General features: G+C 35.1%; 1 protein-coding gene and 1 pseudogene across 1 annotated transcript in view; one reads left to right on the top strand and one right to left on the bottom strand.

Annotated features, from left to right (window-relative positions):
* The first annotated feature begins 359 nt into the window (after positions 1–359).
* The window catches only part of LOC145259978 (leishmanolysin-like peptidase), a 109,674-nt gene continuing 83,392 nt past the window's right edge, over positions 360–26,641 (top strand). Inside the window, exon 1 of the mRNA XM_080117970.1 lies at positions 360–1,269. The gene's annotated coding sequence lies outside the window, so the exon portion shown is untranslated. The remainder of the gene's footprint in view (positions 1,270–26,641) is intronic.
* On the bottom strand, positions 7,929–8,054 carry LOC145260026 (U2 spliceosomal RNA; annotated as a pseudogene).

A 26,641-nucleotide genomic window follows, 5' to 3' on the forward strand; every position in this document is an offset into this window, starting at 1 on the left:
TGTGTTGGTATATATACATATATAATATGTGTATATTATATATATGTGTGTTGGTATATATACATATATAATATGTGTATATTATATATATGTGCGTGGGTATATATATATATATATATATATATATATATATATATATATATATATGCATGTATGTAAGGCATCCTTTCAGTTACGAGAGACAACGGATAACCCCTGCAAGGGTGTGTGCGCGGGATCCCCAACCACGCTTCGCCTAAACCGGCATTGCGATGACTCCGGTATGTAGCAGTTTGTTTGTAGTTGTAATAGTGTTGGTATGTGTAATAGTAATAGTATTATAGCAGCTGCAGTCGATTATTATTAGTCGATTATTATTAGTAGTTGGAGTACGATCATTCCTCCTCTTCGTCAAGTTGCTGTTCTTTCCGTTAATATTCTGCTTCCGGGAGGAGGTCGCACTGACTGGAGGTCTTCTTCAGACATGAGAGAGACAGAAAATAACCCTCACACGTTTAGGGGGTTCGTTTTTAGATCGATCTGGTGATAGCAATGACTCCCAGAAAGGAAGAAATAAGAGAGACCCTTAAATGTGATATTTAAACGTCATTTTTGTTTGTTTGTTTTTTTTTTTAAATTTAAAAAAGAAGATAAGAAAAACTGTATCATTCTTCCTTCCCCGCTTTTTTCTTTTTTTAACCTCATCTTTTTTATTTATTTTTTTTTTTAAAGCGCGTCATGTTTTCACGGACTACTGTTTATTGTTTTAGTTACCGTTTTTATTTTTTGGATAGATTTTTACAAATTTGATTTATTTTTATTTGAAAGCTAAAACCGGCAATGCTAAGAAGAATTAATTTATTGTTATTGCTATTATTATTCTTATCGCCATGGTCAGGAATCGATCCCAGAACGATAAAAAAACATTGACGGAATCCTCCTTTTTCTTTGGGATTATTCTTACCTATTCTTCTTCGCGGTCAATCGTGGTGCTATCATTACTATTATTACTTTTATTATTATTACCAATAGTAATAAAAATATTGTTATTCTTTGTGACTGATTTCATATCCCAAACATCTGACCATGCATTAACTTCAACAACTCAGGTCACTTCATGGCTATCTTTATTATGCCTTTTCGTGTTATCCGGATCAAAAACGGCAAAACGAGGATACATACCGACCCCCTTGGCAGCTGGACTCACGGTCACGCTTTTGACCCTAACTCTAACCCTAACCCATGGACGTCATGTGTGTAGACACAAGGTACCTAAAGCTCATGAGGTAAGTTGAAAAGTCCCTCCTTAAAAATAATAAATAAATAAACAACGACAAAAAAAAATATTAATACTTTTTTTTGCTTTGTTTTTCGTGCTTCTACAGAATTTGAACCGAACTTTAGATTTCGTTCCACAAAAAATCTGCTTGGTTTCATTCGGTTCAAATTCTGTAGAAGCACTTTTCCTTTCAGTAAGCCTTGGAATTGTTATATTTCCGCTTCTATTGAAGTTTTTAGCTTTAAAATGACTACCATTGAAACGCTATTAGTTTCACCAAATTAGTTCTAGTTTTCTAACAGTTTGTTTCACTTAATAGTTTAATGATCAAACAATACCGCAATTAAGGTAGTGTTTGGGCATTTTTTTTGGTATTATTATACAAACACCGTGACAGCGTTAGGATTAGGGTTAGGGTTAGGTTTAGGGTTAGGGTTAATTCGCTGTCACGGTGTTTGTATAGTTTTACCTTTTTTTTTGTACCAACTGAAGACTTGATACTACTTTTTGCTTCAAACTAAAACGCTTTAAAATAAGTGAAAACAAAACCTTATCTAGGTAGGTAGACGGAGACGGGTAATTTATCTTGCCTTTGGTAACAGTTATATATTTATTTATTTTTTTTTATCACCTTTTTACACTGCAAAATGCCCATTATTAATTGAACCAAATTATTGTAATTATTATTATTATTATTATTAAGTGTTTATTTGATAATTTTCAAATACGAAAATATACACATTTTAATGGGGGCTTACCTTGATGCAGTAGTGCACTCCTCCGTCCAACTCCCTATAACTAATTTGGTTAAGAAGATAATGTTTCAGTAGCAGCCATCTTAAAGCTAAAAACTTCAACATAACCACATTTTCTAATAATTAGATTTGAAAAAAAAAAAAGTTTTATTCTCAGTATTATTGAATTTTTATTTCATTTATTTATTTATTTAACTTACTGACAATCTATGGTTTGGTTCAAATTTTATTCTTTGCCCCCACACTGCCAGTGAAAAAAAAAAAAAAAAAAAAAAATAGAAGTGAGTTTATTTATTTCTTTTTCTTTCGTTCGATTACGTCAACACTCTGGAATTACCTGGGGGGAAAATACATGAACATATTATTTTAGACTCCATTAAATATTACATGATGATCACTCATTTTTTTCATTATACAGCGTCGGACAGAACGAGTAACTATTTTTTTTGTAATTTAAAATGGTTATTTCGTACTATATTACACAGAAAAAAAGCAAGTCGCTAAAAAATAAGATGCCCCTCATTAAATCTAACACGAACCCTAAATTGGTGTTTGTAACACGTAAAATAGAAAAAAATAATTAAAAAGTTAGGGTAGGGGCGATAATGAGAAAGAAATCGAAAATATAATAGTTCTGAAATTTAAAAAAAAAAAAAAAAAAAGGGTATGTTAGCCTGCGGGAAATCCATTCTTAGCATGGGGAAGGGAGGGTGTTTTGTAACCATTCTGTACTTCCATCTACCAATTTAATATAAAAAAAAGACACGAGAAACTTGAATTTAACTGGAAAATACTATTTAAAACATAAGTGCATAAACACACATAAAAAAGGGCCATTTTGAAAATAGAAAGAAATCGTTACCCGTTCTGAGTTACCAAAAAACTCTGGTCGGAAAATGGATAGTTATTTTACGTTACATTTGGCATTTTTTTTTTTTTACGACCTGCCCCAGTGCCCCAGCGTAGTATAAACACCCCTCAACCTCCCCATGTTAAGAAAAGCTTTCGGTGTTGGGAGGGTATTCTGAAAGCCGTTCTTAACATGGGGAGGTTGGGGGTGTTTATATTATGCTGGAGCAGGTAAAAAAACAAAACAATTTTTTTTATACTCTTAACTTTTACTTTTGGGTACAGGTGCTTCTACAGAATTTGAACTAAACTAAAACTTTCGGTTAGGTTCGAGTTAAAGACGAAAAAAAAAAAAGAAAGAAAAACAAACTATTCGGTTCAATTTTTTGTAGAAACATTTTAACTTTTCATTGTGTTGATTTATATTGCACGAATAAAGTTTTTTTTTTTTTTTTTACTCTAACCTAACCATAATCCAAGTTTTAGGTTTAGTTCGGTTCAGATTATGTAGAAGCGCTCGCGCGCACGCACACACACACACACACACACACAATTTCATTTTTATTTTTTTCCTTAACATGTGGTAAAAACAGTAAAATCTAACGACAACTTCAGCCATGTTTTAAAGATCGTTGAAAAATTGCACCTATTTCATTTGCTTTTCGCCCATATTTTGGATAATTTTTTAAAAATTCTATTTTTACCTCAAACAAGGCACAGTGCCACTTTGACGTAGAGGACTACTATCGGGGGCATAATTTGCAGGGATACTTTGCAGGGAGTTGAGCAGCAAGGTGTCCGTTCACATGACACTTGAACTTCTGCATGTCAGTACAGTTGGGAAAACAGGAACCCGGAAGGAAGTTCCGAAGTCTAGCTGTTCTAGGGAAGAAACTATTAGAGTAGAAGGTTTTCGTACATCTGGGGACCTCTACTGTGTAGGGGTGGGACTTTGCTGTTTGTCAGGGGTATTTACGTCAAAGGGGTACAAGGGCTTGTAGGTCGTCGAAGCATTCACCATTAAAATACTTGTAGAACAGGCAGAGGAATGCACCATTTCGTCGATGGGACAGAAGTTTAAGCTTTGATGACAGTTTAGAACCTATCAGGTTGGCGACTCTCTTTTGAACCCTATCCAGGAGCGAAAGACTAGTAGCAGATGCACCAGCCCAAATGTGACAACAGTACTCCATACATGGGCGAATGGTGGCTTTGTAGAAATACAGGATACTTTCAGGCGTGTGTAGCTTTCTAGCATGGTAGAGAAAGCCCACCTTCTTCACAGCAGCCTTGGCAATGTTCTCAATATATCTGTTCCAGCTCATGTTCCTGAACGTTAGGCCGAGGAGTTTGAAAGAAGTACTTTCAGGTAATGTATCTTTAGTCTCAGCTATTGGTGGTTGAGAAGGTTTCTTGTAATTATTGAAGGAAACAAGCTTAGTCTTGGCAGCATTGAATGTGACCATCCATTTTTGTCCCCATTCCACTACAAATTGGAGGTTATCTTCTAGTGTCTCTGCCATTTCCTTGGATATGTGTTCATTTGTTTTCCCCTTGTGCCTGTTATAGAGCGTGGTGTCATCAGCAAATATACCCATCTCAGAAACAATTTTATCGGGAGATTGTTTATAAATATTAGGAATAATAAAGGTCCAAGGATAGACCCCTGAAGTACACCCACATTTATATCATATTGTTTAGATGTACAACCATCGAGGACAACCTGGATTCTTCTCTTGCTTAAGATTTAATTTTTAGTTATTCGTCCAGTCATACTGTAACATCTGATTTTCCTGAGAAGACCATCGTGCCATACCCTGTCAAAAGCCTTAGATATCATTAGAGCTACTGCTTTACTCTCACCTGCTTTGTCCAGTGTATGGTATATATGTTCAGAGTTATTCAGTTATTGTATCTGCTGCAGAACGGGTTTGCCTAAATACATATTGTTCATCAGTCAGAAGTTTAGCAGCTGTAAGGTGATGGACTAGAGCTTGGTTAATTATGGACTCAAATATTTTTGTGAAAAGCAGGAAGAGGCTAATGGGGGGTGATAATTTAATGGGTCAGTTCTTTCGCCAGAATTCTTGTAAACTAGTACCACAGAAACAGTTTTTTAGCAGTCAAGAAAGTAAGATTTATTAAGGCATTTGTTGTATAGTTTGGAGAAGACTGGAGCAACCTCAGCGGAGCATTTTCTTTAATAGCACAGCCAGGATAAAGCTGGTTCACATGCTTTTGAGCTGTCTAGGTTTTTTATGATATCATGCACCTGAGAAGGGGTGATTTTCAGATCATCTAGTGTGGCGTCTATCTGCAAAGGAAAGTCAGGGAGGAAGTGATCAGCGGGGTCCAATGTGGAGTTTGAGGCAAACTGACTGGCAAGTATGTCAGCCTTCTCGGTTGTCGTGCAAAAAACTTCATGATTATTGAATAGTGGGGGAATTGTTGATTGCCCATTATTTACTACATTGTTGTAGATTTTCCAGAAATCACGGGTTCCTAATTTCTGTGCTTTGATACGTTTTCTGGTGGTTTCAGTATATTCTCTCTTAGCTGTCGTTATTTCTTTCTTACAATTATTTCTAGCTTCTATAAACTTCTGGCTGTCTGTACTGGACTTATGTCAGTTAAATTTGCAGTATGCATTCTGCCTTTGAGCAATGGCAGCTGCACAAGTAGAAGTAAACCGTTGAGGAGAGTGGAGTTTGCTTTTGGATTCCATGTGGGAACATGTGCTTCAATTGCCGTTTTGAACCATTCAGTGGTCTCTTTTGCACACTGTTCAGTGGGAAGAGAAAAGATGTTTCCCCATGAGGCATCTCTGATGAGATCCCCGATGGCTTCCCAGTCAGCCTTCTTATAATATCTTGTTTTGAGCAGTGGATCTTCAGTTTTGGGTCAAAAATTAAGGGCAATTTCTACCATTATCACAGCATGATCAGCATTCTCAAGTGGGCTATGGGCATTCGTTACACAATCATCAGGTACTGTGGTCAAAAATAGATCTAGAAGTGAGGCATGTTGGTCTTGCTGATCTGGGAAATGTGTCGGAAACGTAACCGTCTGTGACGGGGAACAAGATAAAAAGAAGCTACGCATGCTACCAGCTGCGTCTGTAAGTAGAGAACCCAAGTCAATTACTATGGTGGACATTGAAGTCCCCAAATACATGTCCTTGTGTGCTAGTATCGAGGGAGAGTGCTGTATCTATGCTGTCAGAGACTTGGTTGATTAGGGTACAGTCCTGGATCTAGGGAGAGCGGTAGAGAAAATATAAGTAGCTAATGTTATTTTGCATGTTAAGTCTAAAGCACATAAAGGCTTGGTCGTCTGATTCTAGTTTTGTTTCTCTAGTCAAGAGGAGGGTGTTTTGAATATAGACTCCAAGTCCATGCATATGTCTGTCTGAGTCCTTATGGCAAAGTGAGAGATAACCAGGCATGTTAAAGTAGTTAGAGAGAATGGAGGAGTTTAGGTTAGTTTCACTTAGCGCTAAGATATCTGGGGTGTTTGCTCGGAGAAATGAATCTACATCATTTAAATTAGTTCTAAGCCCATGGATATTTGTGAATGCAAGGAGGAGGCAAATTGGTTTTGAGTTAGCCTTGTTTAACCATAATTTTTGATTGAACTGCCATTTTATTTTATTTAGAAGTTTAAGGGTAAGAGGTGCTGGACAAAGTGGTTGACCAGAATACCGAACATGCAACACAAGTAGACCATCAGCTGACTCCTCATTTACAGGATTGTTGCCTCGGGGAAAACCCACCAGAGATGGGTGCAAGGTCTCTTTCCATGCGCAACATGACACTACAACCATTTCGATATTATCCAACTGTTGATGTGATGAAGTAGCCACTCTAAGTGCTACCAAAGAGTTAGGGCTCCTGTACTATCAGTCAGAAACCTCAGCCAAGAACTGTAAATCTGATACCCTCAACCCATCAGACAAAAATCAGCCCAATCCAATTGCATTGGCATATCTGCCACTCAAGCACCCCCAAATTTCCCAATTTTAGGGGATGGGATGTGGCGGGAGTGGGGAATGGTGTTCATTGCCCTAGTTAGGAATCAAGGTCCACAACTGGGTGTTTTTGTAGTGTCCCTGTGATTGCACCTCTGTGCCTGGCTAATAGGCAAAGGAGGAGTATGAAAGCCGGGTGATAGACAGAGCTTATCTACTTAAGCAGTTTAGGTTTGCAAACCAATAATTTGTTAGTCACCAGCTCTAGGAAGGTCTTCATTGAGGACTGAAGAGGCCTCTCTTCTCAGGGTTTAGCTTCAGAGTTTTCCTTCTTCTAGATGGATGACCTGAGAATATCTAAGGGTCCATCAGCACCGGAGAGGGTTAGCCCTGTACTTGGGTGCTAAACCAGGTATTTCTGCGACCCCCGCATAGGTAGTTAATGTTAATGGGTTAGTTAATTAAGGTTATATCTACTGAAAGTTACTCCTCAGAATAATTAAAAAGGACATTACTATGCTTTCCATTTCATTGTTACTGGAAGAGGGGATAATTTAAAAATTCATGCAGTAGAAGCAGCAAAATCTTAAACTGATTGGTTTGAGAGGGAGGAGTTCATATTTGGTTAAGGTATTGTTTATATGTTGGTTTAGGACTAGGATAACATGTTGAAGTATGGTTAAATTAATATTAGGAATTTAAATAAAGTTTTATTTCATGTCCAAACTCTGGATATTTAAGACCGGAGGAGGAATAATAAAATGTACTTATTCAATATAGATTAAAGCAGTGACATACCTATGGTTTGAAATAAAACAAGGCCGATAGCCATTAGCCGCATGCTCTCGTGTAATGAATGAATGCGTGAATGTAGGATTGACATGAAATTCTTAAAGATAAACTAAAATGACCGAAAAATGAGCTGAAATGACTTAAATAAATAAAAAGTAAATGACTTAGAATGACTTTAATGAACTAAAGGATGAATTGAGTGACCTTAGGAATGACTTGTATGCTTAAAAAATAACTGGAATCCTTCAAAAACAACTTGAATGATCTGGAGAATGACTTGAATGGCTTTGAAACTGACTGGTTGTAAAGTGGGTGATCATTTTACATTAAATTAATACAATAAAGTGATCCCCCACTTTATATCACAATAAGTACAGCATGTAGTAAGAACAGATACTACACTTTGATCTTGGCCAAAAGGCCAAGAAAAGTTTAGGAAGCTAAGAACAACAGACCTTTGATCTTAACCAAAAAGGCCAAGCACAAAAGTGTTACGGACAGACCGATGGAGTGACTTATAGAGTCGCTTGCACGCGACTAAAAATTGATTTTTTGGTCTTATATTTTTTATTTCCAAAATAAAGTTGTAATTTACGTTTTAAAGTCTTCAAAATCTAAATTTAATTTAATTTTTTTTTATCGGTGACCGACATTTTCTTAAAATTTTATTTTATTTCACACCAAAAATATTTTTACAGATTAAGTACAGAATAGTTACAAAACACCCTACTCTCCCCATGTTAAGAATGGCTTTCTAAATAATAATGCTATTATTTCAGCACGGTTTCATGAAACAATACTTTAATGAAATAAAAATTTTAATTATTTCCAGTTCTGTTTTCATAAATTTATATCAAAAATATTTTTTAAAATAAAAAAATAATAATTAAATAATGAATAAGCAAAAAAGAAAAAATTAAAAATTACCATATTCTAAAATAATCAATTTGAGTCATGACCGTTGTTCCTGCTATTTTATTTATTTTTTAAATCTATCTGTCGTCTTTCTTTGTACAAGCACCCTTTTACCTAACAATTTAATAAACAGAAGATACTGTAAAAATTCAATTAAAAACGAAGCAGCAACCGGAAGTTTGGTGGAGACACGAATTGTAAAGATAACCCGGTATTGTTTAGTCTGTGCTAGACGAGTTATTGACAACATCGGTAAGAAGAGACAACAAGACATCACTAACTTGCACAAGCTCACAGTATTTAATGCTGGCGTCCCTCAGGAATCCATCCTGGGCCCAACTCTCTTCCAGAACTACATCAATAATCTTCCAAATCACATCCTAAGATCATTTGTGGATATTTATGCTGACGACACTACCATCTATGGCAACACTTCAAAGCCCGTAAATGACTAAGTTCTCTCTGATTCTCTCTCCTCTGATCTTGATCACGTGGTGCAATGGGGAAAGTGGTGGCTGGTTAATTTTAATGCATCTAAAACCAAGCTTCTATCTTTCCATCATCAACGCTCTGATCCCCATCTGGCATCAATCAAAAGGAATGGCTCTTGTTTTCGAGAGGCTCCATCTTTTGACAAACCTCAAGGTTTGACGTTTACTCCTGATCTGAGAAGGAAAACGTACATCAAATTTTTTATTAAATCATTCGTTGACATCTATGCTGATGACACGACCATCTACGGCAACACATCAAAGGCTGTAAATGACAAAGTTCTCTCTGATTCTCTCTCCTCTGATCTCGAGCGAGTGGTTCAGTGGGGGAAGATGTGGCTGGTTACCTTTTAATGCATCCAAAACCAAACTCCTATCCTTACGTCATCAACGCTCTGATCCCCAGCTGGCATCAATTGTGATGGATGGCTCTCGTCTGGGTGAGGCCCCGTGTTTTGACAAGCTTCTGCGTTTGACCTTTACTCCTGATCTGAAATGGAACACATACATTAAGTCTGTTGCCAAGGTCGCTGGAAAGATGGTGGGATCCTTCTACCGCTCCAGAAGATATCTCACTACTGATGCAATTCTCTATCTATATAAAAGCCAAGTACGTCCAAGGATGGAATACTGTTGCCATATCTGGGCAGGAGCTGCTAAAAACAGCCTATCCTGCCTTGACAGAGTGCAAAATAGACTTCGTGGCTTAGTGGGGGATGCCCTTTTCTCTACCCTGCAACCTCTCTCCCACAGAAGAGACATTGCGAGCCTATCCTTGTTTTATCGTTATTTCCATGGCAGGCGCTCGTCTGAACTCCAATCTCTGGTCCCCCCTCGCCAATTTTTCACGAAAAACACCCGTCTAGTTGAATCCACTGTGAAAAATTTCCCCCACTCTATATCTGTGCCTAAATCAAAACGCAGATTCCATGAACAAAGCTTCTTTCTTAGAACTGCACGCCTGTGGAACTCTGTTCCGTCTGCCTGCTTCCCACCGGACTACAACTTGGATGTGTTCAAGTCCAATGTTAACAAATTCCTAATGAACCGCCCCCTTAATTAAACACTTCATCAAATCTCCACACTAACTTAATGTACTTGCAATAACCCTTATCCCTGAGTGGCTTCCGGGCCTTGATAAGTGGTGATCACTGTGTAAAAAAAAAAAAAAAAAAAATATATAAGAGCCAAGTACGTCCGAGGATGGAGTACTGTTGCCACATTTGATTGATTGTCTTACTACTACCAGCAGTGGAAGATTTTGTTTTAAACAAAATCAAAAAAAAAAAAGATAATTAAAGGAATCGTTTTTGGCATCGGAAAATAGGCACAAATTTTGTTGATACCAATTCTGATACCCCCCAAAACTTACAATTTTTCTGACTTCCGATCCCAATTAATCATCCCAACATTAATATATATATATATATATATATATATATATATATATCAATCGCCCCTGATAATGATCATGATCGGATGTATCGATAGAAAGCGCTTGAGAAAAATATGGCTGAACAACAACTTTTGTGTGCCATAATATACAGCATAGCAGCTGAAATAAAAAGACCATTTGGTGAATTGAAAAGATACCCCAAAAAATCGGAAAAAATAACTTTGTCATGTTCAATCAGACGTGCTTGAATAATGACTTGCTGCCAATATATATATATATATATATATATATATATATATATATATATATATATAATCAGACCAGTTGATAGAGAATGTCATCAAAGACAAACTAAACTTGATGAAAGCCATTGTTATTTTCATATGCTTCATAAACTGCACAAGTACCAAAAAGTGTATTACGAATAAATAATTCAAAGTGTAGTATATTTTCTTCTAAGTCAATTAAAAAAGAAAAAAAATAGTGTGTCCTGTTGGGAAGCCGGGCCTCCCCCTCCCCACACACACATTAAACACTGACCTCTAACGGGAGATGAGGTTGAAGCAGGTAAATACCTTAGTATTCTTTACAAATGAGCATCCAATGAAATAACTACCTACCTCAGAGGGTGGCCTAACCCGGGGATCGGAAGAGATGATGGTGTTGGTCTCCAAAAAGGAGCTTTGTTTATGGCCGGTCAGTTGGGGTACACCTGTAGTTGAACATCAATTTTTGTACTCAAATCCAGAGTTCCCTCTATTTAGGGGTCAGCTGGACCTCCCCCACTCCACCCTATAAACTAACTTTGCGTCTCACTTTGCTACAGTGACCTAGAGGTCAAGTAAATGTACTCATTTTATTGAAATGATAAGTGCAAGTCCAGAAATCAACTGAGTTAAAAAAAAAAAAAAAAAAAAAAACGTAGAAAAATTATGCAGAAAATATTCCAAAAATCACATAAATTGATCAAGTATTTTTTTAACTAAGAAAATCAAATTTTATAAGGAAACGAGACGTGTTTTCATCCGTCATGTTAAATAAATGAGGAGACAACTCAATTCGAACTACTGAGATCAAAGTCAGCATTTAATAGCAACAATTTACCATTAAAATCGCTAGAAATCGTAAAAAAATTATTTTCTTCAAAAAGAAACCTACTTGCTCAATTTATATAATTTTTGGAATATGACATTTTCATTCCATGACAAATACGTACACCATAAAGATTTTTCTGCATTTTTTTTTTTTTTTTTTTTTTTTTTTTTTTTAGATTTAATTCTAGATAAGAATCGGATGATACTTTAAAATGTGTTGCATTGATTTTATTTCATCCAGAAACGTTAAGTTAGTTAATGTTATTAGAAAAAATACAAAACAAAAAACTGGTTAAGAAAAAATAAATCACTGTTTTTTCTTTTTATTATTGATTAAACTTTATTTCGATTGTTTTTTTTTGTTTTTTGTTTTTTTTAATAAATCATTAAAAGAAATAAAAACATTAAAATAGTTTAAATTTCAAATGATAAAAAATCGATTTTGATTTTCATTAATTTGATCACGAAATGCTATTGATTCTAACAAAAAAATGTTAGTTTGCATTACTTGTCTTCATTCTTTTTCTCACAACGTTTCTGCCGATATAACCTCAGACTTTCCTCAGAAACTATGGACTCTTTACATATGTCACTAAATAGCAGTGCAAGAGCTAGTATCTTTATTACTGATTTTTCTTTCTCCAACTTGTTTTAACATGCTGTAACATGTAAATATTTGTTTATTTTTGTAAAATTATGTTGTAATTTGTCTTTCAAGAGCACTTGATGCGTATTTATTTTATATATACACATACATACATAGAATATAAAGAATAACAGTATTCATATATATATATTTGGATCTTGGAATGTAAATATAGTTACATTCCAAGATCCAAATATTTATTTTTCATGCAAAATGGCTCCTCCAGCATGTTAAAATTTCGGTACATTTTGTTTATAGATCCGTTTCATTATATAGAAACAAACGGTTATTATTATGTCAATGCTGTCTTTTTTTTTCGTGCATATACTCTTCACAAAAATTAGAAATTATTTGCTTAGAAAAAATGCATGACAGTATAATGCTACAAGAAGAAAAAAGTCCATAGAAGACTCAACATCGTGTTTGCTATGTCAGCCATCTTTGTTCACACACACACACACACACACACACATATTATTATTATTTCTGGTCCCTTGATCTTATCAGATCCTGGACTAAAATTAATCTGATCTAGTGGAGTAGAGTATCCATTTAAGTGCTGTTACTTGAGGCAATATGGCTAGGAGAAGGTAACCATTTCTGCAGCTACCCGACACAAGTAAGTAGGGTTCAACTCAGTACCGTGTTAACAGCATTACTGATATGCAACAATAGTCACAAGACTCAGCATTTCTATCCAGTCATGGTTAATAACCTGACTAGGTCAGAGGATGAGTTGGCCGAAACGTGGTGAAACAACAACTATGAAGATGGGGATAATAGTTTACGAAAGAATGCATATACAAATTATGAAGCCTCATCTCAAAGAGTTAAAAAAAAAAAAAAAAAAAAAGCCTAAAAAATTACTGTTTTTTTTTCTTCTCACATATAAACATCTTCAATTTTTTACCTCTCTTCCCTTTCTTCCCCCTTTTTCTCTTCCTTTCCTACCTCTTTTTTTTTTCCTTTTTTGCTTTCCTCCCTTTATCTCATATCGGTCATAATGATAACATATCAAAAAACTAAAAAAGTACATCTGGTTAAAAAATGGATGACAATTATACTGAAACCAGCAACCTCTTAGTTTCGTAAATATTATGTTTCTAAGAACTTACAATTTGTTTATGGATTTAATTTAAAATTTAATCATATAATAAGCTAAAAATTACATCCTCTGAATTTCCTTGATAATTAAATTATCTTTATTATTCGTGTAAACATACTTCCAACTAGATCCAAAAATTAGAAACCTTAGAGTGCAGACCTACCCCCCCCCATTTTTTTTTTTTTTGGCAAAACATGGTGACATTTACACCGAACGAATGTCGAGGGTTACATCTACTGAAAAGTTGTGCAGATAATGCTCAAGATGAGAACAATTGTTCAATTAATCTAAATTAACTGCTTCCCGGTTGAATATGACATGGTAGCCTTCAAGTCCAATGTAAACAAGTTCTTGTTGAGCTGTCCCCTTAAATAATCTAAATTCTACCCAATATACACCATTTACGGTTACTATACTACCACCTTACATTCATTAACCCTTATACTTGAGTGGCTTTCGGGCCTTGATAAGTCGTGACTCCCAAGTACCCCCCATCCCTCCCAAGATCCCAAGAACTAAAAACTTGTTTCCTCTTACATATTGCTTTGGTCTATTCAAGACTAAGGCCAATAATTTCATTGGATATAATCATGGAGTGTAAGGAAAAAGTGAAGGCTAATAAACTCGGTTAGTGATACCCTCCCAACTCTTTTTAAATAATAAACTGTCCACTGTTTTTCGGTTTGTCTTGAACCAAAAATAAGCAGGCCAATCTCTAAGTGTGGGGTGAGATCTAAATGGGAAAGAAAAAGAAAACGGTTGGCGTTGGGGGTGTGGAGTTTGGAGAGTGGGTAATGTCCTTCCAAGATGAATGCAATTTGGGAGAGACCTGGGACTAAAATGAGAAAATGAGTAGTGGGTATCTTGGAGGCTTTCTATTGCTGAGAAGTGAGGGGTTTATTCATTCGACTAGCTATGAGGCTATAAACTTACCCCCCCCCCCGAAGGCATCTTTCTTTCCGGTAATCGGCTTTCATTCTTATTAGCTACTTACATAAAATGGCTTCATGTTTTGTCTAGAGCGAATGTAACAGTTTCAAAAACAAACAAATTTTTTGGATAGTAACTGTTTTGTTTAGGAATTTTTCAGAAGAGGATTAATATTTTGTATATTATTGGATTATTTGAGTAATTTTTTTACAACATTTCAGCAGATGCAAGCTCTGACCTTCTTCAGGTGGGTCTCGTCAAACTCAAGAATTTCAAACGGAACTCTTTATTTAATCCACCAAAGTAACTTGCTCGTGTTCTGTCAGCTATGACCAGGTAGAAGTCTTCTACACCATGCAAAAAAAGTTCTACACCATGCAAAAAAAGTTCTACACCATGCAAAAAAAGAAATGACTAAGTCCATCATCCCCCCACCCCCCCAAAAAAAATTTAGCCCCAAAAGTCCCCAAGGCCTTAACATATTTTAATTTGAGTTCAGCACCGAGCAAATCTGCTAAATAGACATACACAGAAAATTTTGGACAAATATGGTAAAATAGTCTCAAAAATGGAGTGTTTTTATTAGCCCTAAAAGAACCCCTGGGGGCACATGCAAGAGTTATTGCGAAGTATAGACAAACAAAATTATATAGAAATCAGTTAGTTACAACTTTTCAGAAAGTTTTATAAAAATCCAAGGCATTATTTTTTTTAAATAAGCACAAAAGTGTCAATTTTAGCCATTAAAGGCACCCCTGGGGGGGGGGGGCAACCGGAGTTTTCCCAAAACTCCGTTCTGTTTACTTTTGTACTCATATCATGCTTAATGTTTGTCCAAAATTTCAAAAAATTCCAAGGTGTAGTTATTGAGAAAATTTCGACAGAGGAACGAACAAGGGTGAATTTACCGGTCCACCCTCCTTTTGTCGGTGTGTGGGGTGGGGTGGGGGGCAAAAATAAATACAAGTTGTTTATTGTACCATTTTGGTAAACTCATTTTGTTTATTTTAATATCTCATTTGTAACTTCTCGAATTTTTCAGATTTATCAAAATTCCTGAATGGTAATTCGTTAGATTTTATAGCCCTTTTTTTTTTTTAAATTGGTGATGGTAAAATATTGGTCTGGGGTTATTTCTTTCTTTTGGGTAAATCTATTTTTTCTTAGTTTTTTTTTTTTTTTTTTTTTTTTTTTTTTTTTTTTTTGAATAAAAAAAAATATATATATTTGAGGGTTTCTTGGGTTTACTTTTCATCATTCATTTTTATGTTGCATTTATCCTTTTTTTTTCTTTTTCTATTTGTTTACTTTTTCTTTTTTATTTACGTTTTCAAAGAGACAATCTTTTGTGATTCATTTTATTGAGATACATACGAAAAATATGGCAGTTCAAAAAAATAAAAATAAAAATAACAGGAAAACTTGGACACGTTTACTTGAGCCCCCCCCTCCCCGACAAAATGAACAAATCTTTCATCATTAAATATTCCATCATTTTTGTGTGTGTGTGTATTTTTGTTATTAGTCGCCACTAATTTTTCCTGACCTTGAGCTAGGATCAAAGTTTAGTATCTGTTTCAGAAAGCAATCATCTAGTGTTTATTTTTATTTACACTCAAGCGAAACGTGGCAGTTCAAAATAAAATAACAGAAAAACTTATGAATATGCTTATCAGTGAAAACTATTATGAGACATCAAAGTTACAGAAAATAAGCAAGTTGAATTTTAATATTTTTTTTTTTAATGGAAATCGCTCCAAACAAGGCATGAAGCCACTTTATGTATGAAGCTAAAAAAAAAAAAAAAAAACTACTTCAAAATCAAAAACTTGCCACAGATAAGTGTTAGATGGAATAGATACTGATCAAGAAAACAGCGATTCTTCCCTCTTTGTCAGAAACACCACTCCTGGAACGTGAGGACTAAAGGACAAAATAAGGGAAGCGAGAGTTAGTCAAACTCCAAACGAAAAGACCGTGTGGCATCTTCATATTAGAAGAAAGGAGTTAATCTTCTATGATGTGCTAGCTTCACATGAATGAGTTTGACAAGAGCTTGACACTGATCTTGACAGTCAGATTGGTGACAGTCTGAAGGAGGAGGTTTAAGTTGGTCTGCTGATATCCTGAATTTGAAAGATTGGAAATTTTATGTTTCTGAATTATTGAGATGAGGATTGATAATTTGTATTATTTGGAGCCATATTCCTGCTTTTTAGCATCCACAAAAAAACAAAACAAACAAACAAAAAAGACTGGTTTGTTTTACAATCCAGAGATTCGAAAAATTGGTAAAAAAATCAAAACGATAACAAATAAATGTTAAGATAAGTTGCTCTTCTACCTCGTTGGGGTCCTGGATATGACCTTAAACTCTATCCGATGGTGAGGCCCCAGCTTGCGGGCTCTGGGGAGTGTGGAGCCACCCTTTAATTGCCATTGCTCCCAGGTCCATTCTGACCCGGAGTGGTAGTACCTGTTAGGGTCCCAACTATGGGTTAAATAGAAACTGACTTGCAAAAAACAAATATATCCTATTAAAATTTTTTCTTCAAAATCACCGGATTCGGCATTAAATAACCTGAAAAGGGTTGATATGCCGTAAAACAAAAACAACCAACCAATCTACCTCGTTGGATAGGTTTTTGGTGGTTTTTTTTTTACTTCATGCAAAATATTTATTCAGCTTGCAAAACAAGTAATGTCGATCGGTACATGAGCAGAAGGAAAAATCACCGCAATGTATTTGTTACGCAGTCTTTTTTTTTTTTTTTCTTGTGCTCGTGTACCGGTTGACATTACTTATTTTTCGAGCCGAATAACCATTTTAGATTAAGTAAAAACGCCAAAAAAACTCTCCAGCTAGGTTAGAAGAGTAACTTCTCTTGTCTTTGGTAACATTTGTTGTATATTTTTTTTTTTTTTTTTTTAATTTTTTTATTTTAACAACCACTTTTTCAAATCTCTGTGGAGTGTAAAACAAATCCAAAAAACATCTCTGAGGGTTTCATCCTTGGCACTCCAGTAGTGTCCAGCAAAATCTGGTTCTCCTCTCTTATATCAAGGCTGAAATGTGAGAAAGGTGTCCATGAAGTTGCTCTTTCGTAGAGCTGCTCGCTCTTATATCAAGGCTGAAATGTGAGAAAGGTGTCCATGAAGTTGCTCTCTCGTAGAGCTGCTCTCTCCGAGTTAAGAGCAGCTCTTAGTATTCTGGCATACTCGCTATCAAGTTTTTTCGCTCTAATCTTTTGGTGAACGTCCAGGTACTACTCTCATATACAGGAACTCTATATGTTGTATGGAAGTCACTTTGAACTGATTAGTACTAAGCACTTTTATCCGTTGTGCCATGAGTCTGTGTGTTGGTTTGTCTGTTGGTTTTAAGTTTGAAATAGTAATTTTATCATTAAAATGCACAGTTTAGATATTTCATTTAGCAAGAAAAAATAGAAAGTTCAATAACTTCTAAATCCCGACTTACTTGCCTCCCCACGAGGGCAGAAGATAGGAAAAAATGAAGTGTATGTATCACCAAAACAGTCTACATTTTCATCATAATTCTCTAATGATTTTATTGATATAGAGATTGAAAGGAATTTTCTGTTTATTGATGTTTAATGATAGCCTGAGGCTATCAAGTTTATCAAAGTTACCAACAAAAAAAAAAACATCATCCAGGTTTCATCCAGGTTTATTTTATTAGTACCTATTTACTTGCCCCTCCCCACGAGGGCAAAGTTAGACACCAGACCGGTTTTTAATGTGGGGAAAATCCAGTCCCCCCCCACCACCACCACTACCACCACAAAAAAGGGGCACTCTGGATTTTGACAAAAATGCATTATGACAGATTTAATACCTTAATTTATATTTTTTAATGAGATTTTCAGAAATCCACTTTAGTCTATGCACTTGTATCTTGAATTTCAATAATTAAACTATTAACAGTTATATATGCACAGATCGTCATATAATGATTAGATAATTCTGACTGACGTTAAAAACATTTAATGAAATAAATGTTTAAATTTCAACAGCTTTTCTCGCTGTTAACGGTAGCTGAATGGATTAGATCCTTGCTGATGAAGCCAGAGATAGCTTCTGTCGCCGGGTTCGAATCTATTGACTGGTGTTAATCATGACACCCTGCACTGAAGATTCCCGAAAGGATGAAACACTAATGTCTGTAGGTATTTAATAATTATTATAGTAAATAGTTATTATATATATATATAGTCACCTAGAGACAAGAAACATGCAAACAAACATGAAAAGTCGTCTCTTTTTACTTGCCTCCCCAGGAGGGCATTGTTAGACACAAGGCTGGTTTTTAATGTAAAGAAAAAATTCAGCTCCCCCAAAAAAGAAGCACTCTGAATGTGGACAAAAATAAAAGTTGCCTCAGTCTGGAAGGATTTCTTTCACTAACCGAGGACAGAAAAAAAATGAAGTGTAGTATCAGAACAGATACTACACTGAGACTGTGCCTTTATTTCACACAGATACTCACTGAGACTGTGCCTTTATTTAGTTGCCCACCCACGTGGACAGGGTTAGACACAAGATCGCTTTTTTTATTTTTTATTTTATTTTATTTTATTTTATTTTTTTGTGGGGAAAATTCAGTTCTGTAAGTTAAAAAAAAAAAAAAAAAAAAAGGCCATTCTTGATTGGCACAAAAATAGAAATAAAATTTATTCAGATGACGGTTTTATGTCGGTCATCATATTCCCGTTCTAACTTTACAACTCAGCACTGTTTCAAACTTAAAAAGTCGCTTTAAAATAAGTTAAAACAAAAACAAAACAAAAAAAACGTATTCAGGTAGGTAGAAGAGTTACTTATCTTGCCTTTGGTAACAATTACTTATATATTTGTTTCATTTATTGTAGGGGGAGGGATGTAGCCCTGTAAAAAAAAAAAAAAAAAAAAAAAAAAATGGCTACTCTGGATTGGAACAAAATAAAAATTAAATTGCCTCAGTCTAGAAAGATATCTTTTTTACCAAACGAGAACAGAACAGATCTTGCACTTTGAAATATTTATTTGCAGAAAATATAAAAAATTTAAATTAACAAATTAGGCACAAGGCCATTCAAAAGTGTTCGGGTGGGTGGGAGGTTGGAATAAATGTTATTGGTCATCTTTTGTAACTATGCCTAGAAAATGTCTACCTTACTAGAACCCTTAATCACCATACTCCTGGGGCTGTCCGACTTAAAAATTTCCCAAATAGTTGAAAAATTTTATGTCTAAACAATTAATGGGAGAGAATCATTTAGTTTGTGCGTGGGGGGGGGGGGTAAAATATTTGGTTAATATAACCTTACCAACCCTTTCTAAATGATAGACTGCTCACTGTTTTCCGGTTTGTTTAAAACTGAAAACGAGCAGACAAATATCTGAGTTGGAGGTGAAATCTAAATAGGAGAGAAGAGAAAAGAAAAAAAATACCCCCCTCCCCGATGGATGGAGTTTGGAGAGTGGGTGATGTCCTTCCAAGATGAATGCAATTTGGGAGAGGCCGGGGAGTTAGTGGTTGGATTTCTATATCAGTATTTTGTTTCATTTTTGATTTTTGGACAATTATTGAGTCTCTCCAGATAACCGTCTCATGTCAGCCATCTTGTTCTCGTTCTAACTTAGCAACTCGGCACTGCATGTGGTTCAAACTTAAAAAAAAAAAAATCGTTTTAAAATAAGTTTAAACATATTAAAAAAAAAATTATCCAAGTAGGTAGAAGAGTAACTTATCTTGCCTTTGGTAATATTCTTGGTCTTCGGGCCAATATCACAGTGTAGTATCTGTTCTGATGTTACACTTCACCTTTTCTATCCTCGGTCAGTGGAGGAGAAATTCTTCATGACTGAGACAATTTTAATTTTTGGTCCTATCCAGAGTGTCCCTTTTGATGGAGCTGGATTTTCCCCACATTAAAAACCGACCTTGCGTGTAACTCTGCCCTCGTGGAAAGGCAAGAAAGTAGGGATATTTACCGCATATTTCGGCATATAAGGCGACCGTCAGATAAGACGAGGTACAAAATTGGAGTAAATTTTAATAAATTTATCATATATCGGTTGTATAAGACGACTTCTAAATCACGAAACCAGGTTTGTTTAGCCTAGGCTAAAGATTGCAACATCCGGTATCTTATGAAATATTGTTTTTTTTTTTTTAACTATAATTTTTTAACTATAGTCGCCTGATCCGCCAAAATATACGGTATTTGTTATGTACACTGCACTTTGGGGTAATTGCACCAAATCCGGGGGTAATTGCATCAAATCCGGGGGTAATTGCACTAACTAAAAAAAAAAAAAGAAAAAAAAAGTGCTCTTTATATGCGTGGTTGCCACAAAAGAGCACTTTTAGCTAGTTGGTGCAATTACCAGGACTTGGTGTAATTACCCACCCACCCATCCCAGTACGGTAGTTGTTTCTTTACCAGTTTTTTTGTTGTCTATAGTAATAAATGAAAACCTTGAAAATAAAGAGTGGGCATCTTGGAAGCTTTCTGTTGGCAAGTGGAGGGGAGGGGCTGTTCACTTTACTCGGTTAGAGGCTGGAAACTTACTCCAAGGGCTGGAATCGGATGGGACCAGAAACCGCGTGCACCATCACTTTCCTAGTGGGTGGTAGGCGAGAGGACGATTTGTTCATTCTTTCTTTCATTTTGTCTTTATTTTGTGTTGCTTATCGATTATATGGGGAAAAAACTGTCCGGCAATCAATCTTCCAATATTTTTAATTATTAACTAAACAGACAAACAGCAAGTTAAACAATGTGCGTCCAATTTTCACATTCAATGGTGACGTATGAAAAATGGATGAGGAAAACTTCAAGGTGTCGGACATATTAATTGCAATTATGCGTGCCTAACATTTTGCGTGGTGAAAATCCATCTTTTCAGATAAATTGGAGAGGAATAAAGTGTAATATCTGTTTCAGTCCTCAGTCAGCGAATGAGAAATCCATCTAGCTTGACGCCATTTTTATTTTTATCCCAATTCAGAGCCAACTTTTTTTTTTGGCAGGGGGGAGGGGGTCTGGATTTTTCATTAAAAATATATTTTCATGGATGGAATAAGGGTCATTTTTTTTCTTTTTTTTTAAATTTTTTTTTTTTTTTAATTCTTTGGATGAATACTTGACGATTTAATAAATTTTGTAAATTTTCTAATTTTATTTTCATTATTTCAATATTTCTTATATTGACGCTCTATCTACAACATAGAGTATCCCTTTATCATGATAGGATCTAATATAATCCCTACTTGTATATAAAAGGCACTTTGTGTGTATAAGTGAATTCCTTATGGATTCCAAAACGAATGAGCCGATTTTTATGAAATTTCATGCAAACATACTTTGTGTCTGGGAGTGTTCTTAGATATGCTTTGTATCGGGATGTCCCTTATAAGTATCGATAATTGAAGAAATTCAATCAAAGAAGGAATAAAGTAATTTATAAAGTCTAACATCAGTAGTGTATTTGAGAAGTTTAATCACTGCACAAGCAGAATGATCCGGCATATAAAGTCAACAGTATGTTCTTTGATAAGACAGAAGTGCGTTAAAAATGAACGTTTCTGTTTAGAGCAGAATTACACTATGATAGTTGACTTTTGAATTTTAAACTTTAACTCAAGCCATCATATAACGATATTTTTTATAAAATCAACAGTAGGTTCTCTACAGTGCAATGTAAACTACAATGTATCATGGACTAAGTCACTGCAAGGAAGCATGCGAAGCTTCCTCCCATTGCACTGCAATGGGTCCCCAACTAGAGTAGGTTATCAATTGATTTGATTTTTTAAAAAATGGGCAATTAAACCGATTTCAATGACAAACTTATGGGCGTGTGAAACATTTGTTGATCATTATTTAATACCGAACAACGTCGGGTCTCCCTGCTAGGGTATATATATATATATATATATATATATATATATATTTATATTGAGTAAAACGATTCATGATTGTGAATTAAAAATCAGTTTCAAAAAGAAAAAAACAAACAAAATCAAATCCTTGATTGAGATAATCGGACTGACTTCCTCATCTTGGTTGTTATGGTCACAACGTTTCGGCCGTTTTACCCTCCGGCCTTCATCAGGTGTTTTGTCTCGAACTGGGGAATCGTTTGTTAGGAGTCTCGAACCCAACCCTTTATTATTATTACTATTATTACGGGGGTACCGTGTTCGGACTCCAGCTAGGCTCTGGGACATAGTTGCTGATTCTCTGTTTTGAATGTTACTTTTTTACTGCCTTCGTTCAGGATTGAACTCGGCACCTTTTGGGTAACTGTAAAGATACAATTAAAAGTCAAATTCTTTTGAAACTGATTTTTAATTCACAATTATGAATCATTTTACTTAATATCAATATAGCTCTAGGATGCCTATACCTATTGAGCTTATTATATATCTACGGTATAATGGGCACTGTTTTCTCTTAAAAGTATTAATACATTTACTAATACATTAAAATAAACTCTACTCTTTAGACTCCGGGTCTAATTCCCTCTAAAAAAATATATATATATTACTTTTTATTTGTTTTACATAAGCATAATTATGTCTCTACACATTCATGAGCAGGTTTCAGTCAGTCAGTTACTAGTAACTAGAGACCTCTTCAGGCGATATTGCTTATATAAAAGCTTAATTGACTTAAAATAAGTGCTTTATCAAATAAGTGGTTGAGTTTAGTTAAATTTGTGTTTATTTTTTATTTAAGTGTGATCGGCGCCGTAGTTTCGGAGAAAACTTCTACAGCAAATGTGTTTGTAGTGACTAATCCCTATTTATCCCTAGCTGTGCATTGAACGGATACCGTAAGAAAGGGCCATACAAAATATCTGCCAAATAAGCCCAGTAGTTTCCGAGAAAGACAGATTAAGAAAAATATAATGAAGATTCGTTGTCTTGTCTTGTGCTTAAGGTTAGACGTTTCGTGAATGACTTCCAAGTTTTCCTATCTGTTGCCATTTCGTTTATGCCGCCCGGAATTTACATTGTCAGCGTCTCTCCTGGCACAACACTCGTTCGTTCTTTGATTTCTGACTTCTATACACAATCTTGGCTCCTTTTTAAAATTCTCTTTTCTTCAGATCTTTTGTTCATTTGTTTTTGTCACCTAAAGAGGGTTTAATGGAGAATCAATACCGTTCATGATACGTATTAAACGTACATTATTTATTTATTTATTTATTTATTTAAAGAAAGATAATCAGAAGAATTATAAAGATAAAAAATAGTCAAATGAAGCAGTAGAATTATCTTGTTTAACAATCTTCGCTTATATATATATATATATATATATATATATATATATATATATATATATATATATATATATATACACTAGACTACCCGTGACCCGTTGGGTCAGTATGTTATATTAGCTATGGTATTAATGTATGTGACGTAAAAAAAATGTTCTTTGTGACATAACAGAAACATTTCTATGAAAGTATATTAAAATGGAAAAGAATATAGATAGATTTCTATTAGTCGTTCTGTTTATAATTGTTTACAGCCATTGAATTATAAGTGGTTTGCCATACTTATAGGTAAATGTGCACTGAACAGATACCATAATACTTAAAGTTAAATTCAAATTTTGATATATCTTTTCATTTAAATGCGAAAAAAAAAAACCCCAAAAACAATTGGGACGCTGAAAACGTACACAGTAAAACAATACATTTTATTGTCGCGTAAATCGCTGTTGTAAAATGCTCTTATGGTTGTCAACGGGTTAAATTGGATTTACTGTAAGAGAATTGCGTTAAAATAACTTAAACATAATACGGAAATGAATAATGTAACAAAAAAAGTAGAAAGTTTAACAATTGTTTATTTGGATAATTTAAATGCCAAAAATTTGGGACGTTGAAAACGTACACAGTAAAACAGTACGTTTTATTGTCGCCTAAATTATTAAGTGTAGTATATATCGTATATATGAAATAGGTCGATGAGTGTACGTATTATTTGTAATAACGTTTTGCATTTGCTTCCAATATCTTGAAGTTTTTTATTCAATAAATTTAAGACATTCGCTTTTCTAAGGATGTCCGTTTGTTCGAACGAAACTAGTCCAGCGATTTGTATTTATTAATTTACGCTGTTATGGGTTTATGTTTATGTACGACTGAGAAACCGGAAGTCGTAAACCGGATGTTGGGTTACAACACTCATTACAAGATCATTTGAGTTTTATAATATCAGAGAGGCGGTAGCACTCTCTATATAGGGATGGCCCGTACACGCCTATATACGCCTACAAAACAAAACTATCCAAATCTCAACTAAAATCAACTTATAAGTTTCAAAAAGCACATATTCTTACAGAGAAGCGTCTTACGAATCCAGCGAGTGTCAGAACGTCGGTTAAAATGCCAAAAGAGAGAAAAAAAAAAAAGGGTACAAAAATGACCAATTGTTCTTCTTTCTTCTTTATTCTTCTTTCTTCTTTCTTTTGAGATGATGTATCTCGGTGTACGAACAGTCTCTGACAACAGTTCAAGCATCAATCGACTGCTCTTTACACGGAGAAGTGCAGTGACCCATCGCTTTTTAGCTAACTCCATAATTAAATAAGATTACGTGTAATAACAAGTTTTAAACACTATATATCCAATGTAGACAGACCACTTCGAACACGGAACTTCTCTCAAAAGGGACAGCTCCAAATAATACACCGGATGCTCACAGACGTTCCAGTTTGCCAGTGGCCTATATTTCTTGGACGCTGAATATTTGAGGTGAACGTTAAGGTTTTTTCTTTAAACAGTAACCCACCAGCGTTAATGAAACCACGGAATCTTTATCTCAGTTGATCAAAATTGTTATAAGAGTAACCTATCAGCAAGTACGACGTCAAAAAACAATGTTATAAAAACAAATAATTCTTCAGATTTTGGACTGTAAAATATGTACAAAATGTCAATGCTGTGACCAGGATTCGAACCTAGGTTAGCACGGCCACAACGTGGGGTCCTAACCTCTAGACGATCACGGCTAACACTGACGTCTGTCGCTCTTGGCAGAAAGACACCTGACTACTGTCAAACTATTGAAAAATAAGAAGGAAACTTGAAATTCTCACGCATGCGCAAAAATACACTATAGCAACCATTGTTAAATGCAGCTGAATCTCTTCGCTCGCTAAGAAAAGTAGATCAGACCAGTTCTTCTAAGAACTCGCCAAACGCCAAAGGAAATAAGTTAAATTAACCGCAAAAGAAACTGCAAGAAAGTCATCTTCTAAGAACTCACTGGAAGCTGACCAAAAAGAATCAAAATCCAAGCCCTAGCCACAAAAATAACTAGATATTGTGGCTACTATACACAATCTACTAATAAAAACAAGTAAGTTTTCTAAAATAAACTACAATAAATTAACCAAGTAACCTCACACTGTCACTGATTAGGACTTCATATAAAGATAACAACTACACTATTGGTGTATATATCGTTCCACACTTTAACTATTGGTGACGGGGCAGTATCTCAATTCTACGAGAGTTGTCTTGCTATAAGATAAGTGATATTATAGTGATACACATAAGTGTTATATGTTTACATTTAATAAAAAATGCCAAAGTCAGCCCGTAGTAAAAAAGCTCAGAGAAATATAGACTATGAAAAAAACAAAGTCAAGGTATTATCTGAGCAAAAAGAATACTATCAGAAAAATGCTGAAATAATAAAAATTAAGTATCATGCAAATCCTTAGGCAAAGAAGGCTGCCTCACGTGCTGACTCAAAAGCACAGTATAACAGGGATCCCGAGGGGAAAAAAACTGCCTCACGTGCTCTTTATAACAAAGAACCAGAAAAAAAGAAGGCTGCCTCACGTGCTGACTCAAAAGCACGGTATAACAGGGATCCCAAGGGGGAAAAAGCTGCCTCATGCACAAACTATTATAAATATAAATATCAAAAACTGCCAAATCTTTGCCAAAACGCCAAAGAATGAACTAAGAAAAATTTAATAGTGAAGGTATGAACATTTTAGAACTTTATAATACTCTGTTTTATCAGAGAGGCGGTAGCACTCTCTATGTAATATAGAACCGATGGAGGACCAAGAGGCAACTCCTAAGGCCCAAAACCCAAAGACCTAAAACCCAGCAGGAAGCGAACTGCTACTAATGGAGGCGGCAATGAGCCGCCTCCTAAAAAAGACAATACTATCATGAATGTAAGTTTAAAAATAAGACTGTAAGTAAAAATACTAATTAACAAGAATAAAAAAGCATTGGAAATGCAAAAGGATATAGGGATGGTATGCCAAAAAGTATACAAACAAGATAGCTATGAATGGCTAGGCACATGGAAATAGAATTGCATCCAAAGTATAGCCCTATAGCTTTTTACAACCGTAATGATGGCACGGAATGAAGATTGGAGAAAAGCTATA

Source organism: Euprymna scolopes, chromosome 35 (genome assembly GCF_053919585.1).
Source record: "Euprymna scolopes isolate OS-2025 chromosome 35, ASM5391958v1, whole genome shotgun sequence".
NCBI classification, from domain to species: domain Eukaryota; kingdom Metazoa; phylum Mollusca; class Cephalopoda; order Sepiida; family Sepiolidae; genus Euprymna; species Euprymna scolopes.